Source organism: Manacus vitellinus, unplaced genomic scaffold (genome assembly GCF_001715985.3).
Source record: "Manacus vitellinus isolate BGI_N305 unplaced genomic scaffold, ASM171598v3 scaffold_3_pilon, whole genome shotgun sequence".
Lineage (NCBI taxonomy): Eukaryota > Metazoa > Chordata > Aves > Passeriformes > Pipridae > Manacus > Manacus vitellinus.
Window position 1 is genome coordinate 22,013,607 of NW_021940535.1, and position 6,760 is coordinate 22,020,366.

The window sequence follows — 6,760 nt, forward strand, 5'->3', positions numbered from 1 at the left end:
AAAGTGAGAAACCTTTTGTATCCGGGGTCCTTTATCAAAAGATTTACGAGACGCCAAACTGTTAGGGCAGTAATTATAGCCCCCATAAATTTAATTGCCCTGCAGTGGCTCTGGGCCATGTGTCTTTGAAGCTTTTCTTCTAACCCAAATGCCCATCACCATTTTTTATTGCTCCTCGATTGTCCCCACTGTCGATAGGCTGTGAAACAATTTTTCTTGCCGTTTATGTATCTTATGTGAACCTGGTGTCAAGTTATTATATAATGATTATGTCCCATCGCTTCCCTCCCTCCTTTTTTCCCCTCCGCGTGTGTATGTATGTGCCTGTGTGTGCACGTTTCAGTCAACCCCAATTACAACGGAGGGGAGCCCAAGAGGTCTCGCACTGCCTACACCAGACAGCAGGTCCTGGAGCTGGAGAAGGAGTTCCACTTCAACCGCTACCTGACCAGAAGGCGACGCATCGAGATCGCGCACACCCTCTGCCTCTCGGAGCGCCAGGTCAAGATCTGGTTCCAGAACAGGCGCATGAAGTGGAAGAAAGACCATAAACTGCCTAACACAAAGATGCGCTCCTCAAACCAGTCCACACTGAGCCAGCAGTCCAAAGCACAGACACAGGGCCACCCCCATCCGCTCGATGGGGCTACACCCAATGCAGCCGCGCTATAAATACGGCTTTTGGTTTGAGTTTTTTTGTTGTTATTTTTTTTTAATATATATATATTTACCTATCTATTGGGGTTTTCAAACTGCCTCATGGTGGAGGCTGGCCGTTTGGACCAAACAGTGTAAAACAAAACAGGAGCAGGAAACGAAGACAAAATGTGCCCAAGAACGGGCACATGTTTAAACCAAAACCCGGACGATTGTCTACATTGTATATAGATAATGGTTCCATGCCCAACATTTTTTTCTATTTATGGAAACGCTCTCTTGCCCTCGGTGTAAAAGAGGGCTGGATGGTGTCATGGACGAATTCTCTGTATCTAAGATGGACTTTTTTTTTTTTCTTTTTTTTTTTAAAGGGAAAACCTTACAAATAAAAGACTTTACAAAGTAAAGAGCTCGTGGGACAGTTGTGTAAGGCATTGACTTGAATAATGCTGTTTCATGGCGTGTTCGTGGATTCTTCTGTGTGTGTGTGTGAGGGTGCACAGGCACATGTACACACTCACACCAACATAGGAGAGACAACGAACACGTCCATGAGAGGTTAAAGACTTACAAAAAAGTCCTCTTACCCTGTCTAAAGGAAAATGTTTTATGTATCATAACAAAGGTAACTTAACTGGTTTTAAGTGTATCCCCCGCAGTAGCTGTGATCTATTAGTTTTTCTCCACTTTCCCTATTGCATTTATTTAAAGAAATATTGCTATAAAGGCTGTTGCTGTCTTCGTATTTGGCACCGTCTAAATAGTTTGGGTCCATGTAAAATTTGTGGATTTTTGGTGTAATGTATAACAGTGCCAAATGCTGGTAATAAAGATTATTCTGTACAAAAGAATTAAACGCTTGAAACAAGAGTCCACTAAGTGCTGTTTCATCCACCTTGTGCTTAACTGGTGTTAGAACCAGGAATAGAAAACAACGGCTTAATGTATTGTTCTAACTTGGATTCACCTTATCAATAAGGTAATGGTTATTTTCAATATAGTGAAAAACGTCCTGACTCCTAATTGCCTGGCTGGGAAAAAGTGTGCTATAGGATGGGGAAAGGTCTTGCTTCATTGTATAGGTGAGTGGTGTTCTCTGTAGCAGACTTAAGGCAGAGTGAGTCTGACTCCATCGCTTGCTCTGTGACTGTTTTCAGCTGTGTTACAAGAGAAACCGTGCTTCTTCTGGGAGCCGGTAAGATCCCGTGCCATGATAACACTTTAAATTTTTAGCCAGTCGTGATTTATTTATTCGTTTTCTCTGATTATGATTTCTCAGCTGGCTAGCACTGTTTAAGGGAAACATACGAACGGTAACCTATAGTTTCTTTTTAAGCTGCCGTTTCTGTTTCTGTTTCCTTTAATTTTGTTTTTAAGGTTATTTTGAAATGTGTTGAGAAAGCCTCGGCAGACATGCGAATTTGGGTACAACTCAGGAGGCTTATGTGACTGAGATTGTCACAGCTATTGTGGCAAAATGGGGTTCAAGTGGTTCCAGCTCAGGCTGTGCATTTTGCTGCTTCCAGGCAGCTAAGGAGTGCAGGCAAAGCAGAGCTTCTAAGGGAGAGCCTTGCTCAGGGCTTTCACAACGTAGTGTAGCACCAAGCCAGGTAGGAAAAATCTTGGAAAGGAGCTCAAATCCTCATAAATCTTCAAGGGAAGGCCTGAAGGCCAATATTTTTTTACTTACCCAAATACATCTGAGAGGGATTTTTGGAATCAGTGCTTCTCTTCACATGAGTGAGACCACCAGGACCAGGGGCATCATCACACTCTGGTTGAGGTAGAACCAGGCCCCTAAGGTGCTGCCAGCATCCCTGCCCGGTCATGGAATATGAACCATCCCGGAGAAAAATGTAACATGCCGATGGCAGAGCACGCTCAGCATCAGAGAGGTGGTGTCTTTAAATACCCTACGCAAACACTGCTGTCTCCACACCTGACCAAAGAGCAGGCCTGAAAAGCATGCTTGTACTCACATACTGCTGTTTACTAAATCCTGTATCGCCAGTTATCTCTTTATAAAGGAAGAAAAATACAGCTGTTAAGTGAGGTTACTACTATCTGCAAGTCTGTAACTCTTTGTTTTGTTTATTGCTTGAGAATCCCTTCATATATTTGCAGTCAAAATTAGCACAACCGAGCAAAATTCCAGCTGAAACGTATTAACTGGCGGTGCAGGATTTCTTTAGTGAGCAGCCTATGCGTATAAACCTGGTTTGGTCCCATTGTAAAGAGAAATGAAATCACGCTGCAAATAGCAATTTTAGCGAGAATCATTAATCACCTCCTACAATAAATACTTCTTTGTAATTCAACAGCCGTTCTGAAAGGCATTCTCTTGGAAAAGTCTGTGAAGACGCAAAGGATTTTCCTGGGGAAAAAAAATGGTCATGTGTAAAGACACAGCATCTTGGTTGTCTGCTAAAAAAATGTACTTTCTCTTGCCGGACATTCAACCGCGGACTGCAAAATACCCCGTGGCAGATTATCATCGTTTAAGGTAAATTTTCTTTCCCCCCCTTCCCCCTCTGGCTGCGCTGGGAAGCAGGACGCTGCTCCCGGGCTGGGAGCCCTCTGCTCCCAGTCCGATACCTCCCGTCTTTACAATAACTTTGAAAATTACATCGTCCAGTTTAAATTCTCGCATTGTGCTCCCTTTGCTAAGGCAACCGGGAGTTCACCGAGAGGACAAATTTTCTATCCCATTAATTGTTTTTTTTAGAGGAGCAGACTGACCCTTCAAACCCTTGACCTTTAAAGACAGTATTCTTTTTAATCCGGCACTTGGACCTAAATGTCTCTTTCCCCCCTCCCTCTCTCCTGCTCTCCCGGTGTCTCTCACACACGGATTTATCTGCTCTGGCCACAAAGACAAGCGCGGCCCAAAACGCTGAAAGTGAAGTTTGTCAATATTTCAAAGAAAGACCGAATCAGCTCGGAGTCAATTTGCTGGCTGCAGGGAACGCCATGCCGTTAACCCCGGCACCCACCTCCCCTCCACCAAGAAAAATACTCCTCTTCCAAGATCTGCCTCCTCGTTTTTCCTACGAGCTTTTGCTATACCTGGTGTTTCATTACACGAGGAGCTGAGCTGTGACAAGCGCCTTGTGGTATTTAATAACCAGAGCCATCCTGCCTTGTGAGATTACGCAATGCCGGGAAATTTTTTTTTTTTTTTTGTTCAGGGTGCTTGCAGTTCCATGGCCTTCTTGCTCAGTGTTTGTAAACGAGGAAGGGGTGGGGGGAGCCCTCACACAGGTGGAGATCTTGACAGGCTTGCCATGAAACTTCGGCTCCCCCCAGCCCTCCCGTGCTGCCCTATTCGGGCATGCCCCGAGCCGCCTGCCGCTCCCGCACCTCCGCCAGAGGCCGCCGGGCGGCGCGCCCCGGGGCGCCCGCAGTCACGTCCCGAGGAGCGGAGGTCTGCCATGTCCTCAGCCTCACGGCAAGGCCGGGCTGCGGCGGGTGGGATCCCGCGGGGTCGCCCCAGGGCTGTCCCCTTCAGCGCCGTGTTGCGCGGGCGCCCAAGCCCGGCCCACGAGGGTCCCAGTGGGGCCGGGGCTCCCCGCGTGGGCAGGGAAAGCTCCACGGCCTCCTCCCTCCGGCCCGGGGCAGTCCTCCTGGCTCCGCCCGGGCCCGCGGACAGGCAGCACTGACCCATGGAAGGCGGCCCGGGGGATGCCGTCCTGGTGCTCAGAGCCCCCTCCCCGCTGCAGACAATGAGGATCTGGGTTCAACTGACTCGTCTGGAGGTGTGTGTGGGTGTAAAGCTGACCCATCTCTCTGTGCAGGACGGGACAAACCCATGTTATTAATGCCCTAGCACTCTCCCTAGAAACTGAGGAGCTGTCAAAGCAAGGAGAGATTAGGGGGCCCAAGTGCGAGCATCCCTGCACTCGCAGATAAAGGTGTTGCGTCTGTTCTGGGGGAGATATTGAAATTTTTATCTTTATGGTCACGTGACTCATTAAATAATTAATGCAGATAGTCAGGAATGGATCTGTGGCCGTCAGTCCTCACTAGGAGTGATTCTCTCAGAAGTGAAACTCAACTCCTTATTACTGGAGTTTGTTTTTCTTTCTTTTTTTTTTTTTTCTTAAAAAAAATACCCACCTGATTTATCTTGAAAGATTCTAAACTTCTTAAGCAAGCAGTAGGGTCTGTGGTGGTAAGTAGGTAGTGTGTATTTCTAGCTTGATGACTTTAATTGTTTGTGCTTGCTTTGTGTGCTGAGCATTTGCTTAACAAGTTTAATATTTAGAAATGTTAAATCTTTGTTTCAGCTGCCTTGTGGTCACATTACGGCTTTTGGTGATTAAGTGTTACCGAAGCAAACACATTTGATAATGTTCTAATTCACACTGTGGAAGGCTGGGTGCCACGGTGCAGGAGGACCTGCTTTGTTCAATTTTCCTGGCGTTAATAAATCACCGGCTCTTAATACAGGGCCAAAAAAGCAATGGAAAGGCAGTGAGCATTGTAAAGGAAAAGTCATGGGCGAATTTCTCTATGACTCATTAGTCTGAACGATTTATGTACGAACTTAGAGTGCCGCAATGAATATTAGAGTTTGGGATAACAACAAATTAAAAAAAAAAAAAAAGTTAGAGCTTTTTTGAAGTGCTTTACTGCTACTTAGCAACTCTTTCAAGAAGCAGCATAGTTTAAAGGACCGTGGCAGTGTAAAATATGGTAGCGTGACCTAATAGCTCTAAAATAAATAACAGAAAGTCGCTGGCACCATTTTCAGATACACGCTCCATATTTAACACGAGTGGGACAACCGAGTCACGACATGCTTGATCGATGATTATTGCTGTTTGTAACGTGACTATTGATTAGGGATCAAAACGGCTAAGGTATGTTTTTGAGCCTAAAATGCCAGGGGGTTCCCCCTGCGCTGAAGGCGAGTGGAGAGAAAGGTAGAGCTAAGGATAACCCCAGGAAGCAGCACCCGGGCTCTGCCATTGCAGATTGAACTTTCCATTTTCTTTTGTGTTTGCCAGTAGATTTTAACAGTCAGCGCTCTCAAATTTATGACACAGCAATAAACAGTTTAGTAGGCTATTACTGCATGATTTTATGTAGACTGGAGTTCAACACCAAATTTAAAATTATTAGCGTAATTATTGAACTACTAAATTACCAAAGCAAAGTCTCCGCTCGAAAAGTTATCCCAAGATAGACCTAATATTTCCAAGGCTCAGATAACACCCTTTCACAAGAACTGTGTTATTTAATTATTAGCATTTGCATTTACTGACGATTTTAAGATGCATTAGATGGGTTTTATTAGCAAGACTGAATACGAGGGTACATTGTTATATCTGACAAATTCATATATAAAAGTGATTCAGTAAGTGACATGCAAATAATCTGACTGTTGTCTTATTGGACTGTGCGGTATTGTTTATTTTAGGGGAAAGAAGCGGCCCGATTTTTTCCCCCCTCCGTCAATGGCTTTCAGTGTTTTGGTTTTTGGTTTCTGTTTTGTTTTTTTTTTCCCCTTAAAAAAAGCCAAAAAAAAAATCATTTGGGCCCGATTCCGCTACAGTGAGGTCAACTGTTAGTCTCTTATTGCGCTAGTGGTGGCAGGATTGGGCCCCGAATAACCGTTTGAATAAAAGCCCAACCACAATACTCCCTGCATTTAAACTGGAACACTTTCCGCGTTTTATTCAGCAGAGATGAACACCACGACTTGTGTTTAATGTCTGTTCTTGATTAAATGATCCTAAACAAAGGTTTCCCAGAGGAAAATAAAGCAGACATTCATGTAACAAGAATTCGGAATGACAGTATTTCCAAACACTTGGAGACAGAAGGCATAGTTGTCTACGAGGAAAAAAATTAAAAAAAAAATCACACAAAAAAAACCAACCAAAAAAAAAAAACAACAAAAAAAAATCATCCGCACGCTTTTATTTCTCAGCTCCCTGTGCTCTTCATCCGGGTGGCAACCCACACTCCGCGAGGGAGCCCGAGCCCGCTCCATCCCTGCCCACCCCTCTCCGGGGCTCTCCCAGCGCACCCGACAAACCATGTATTGCCAATGAAGGCGCAAAATACCTCCCCCTGCACTCCCCGGTAAGGCACTGTT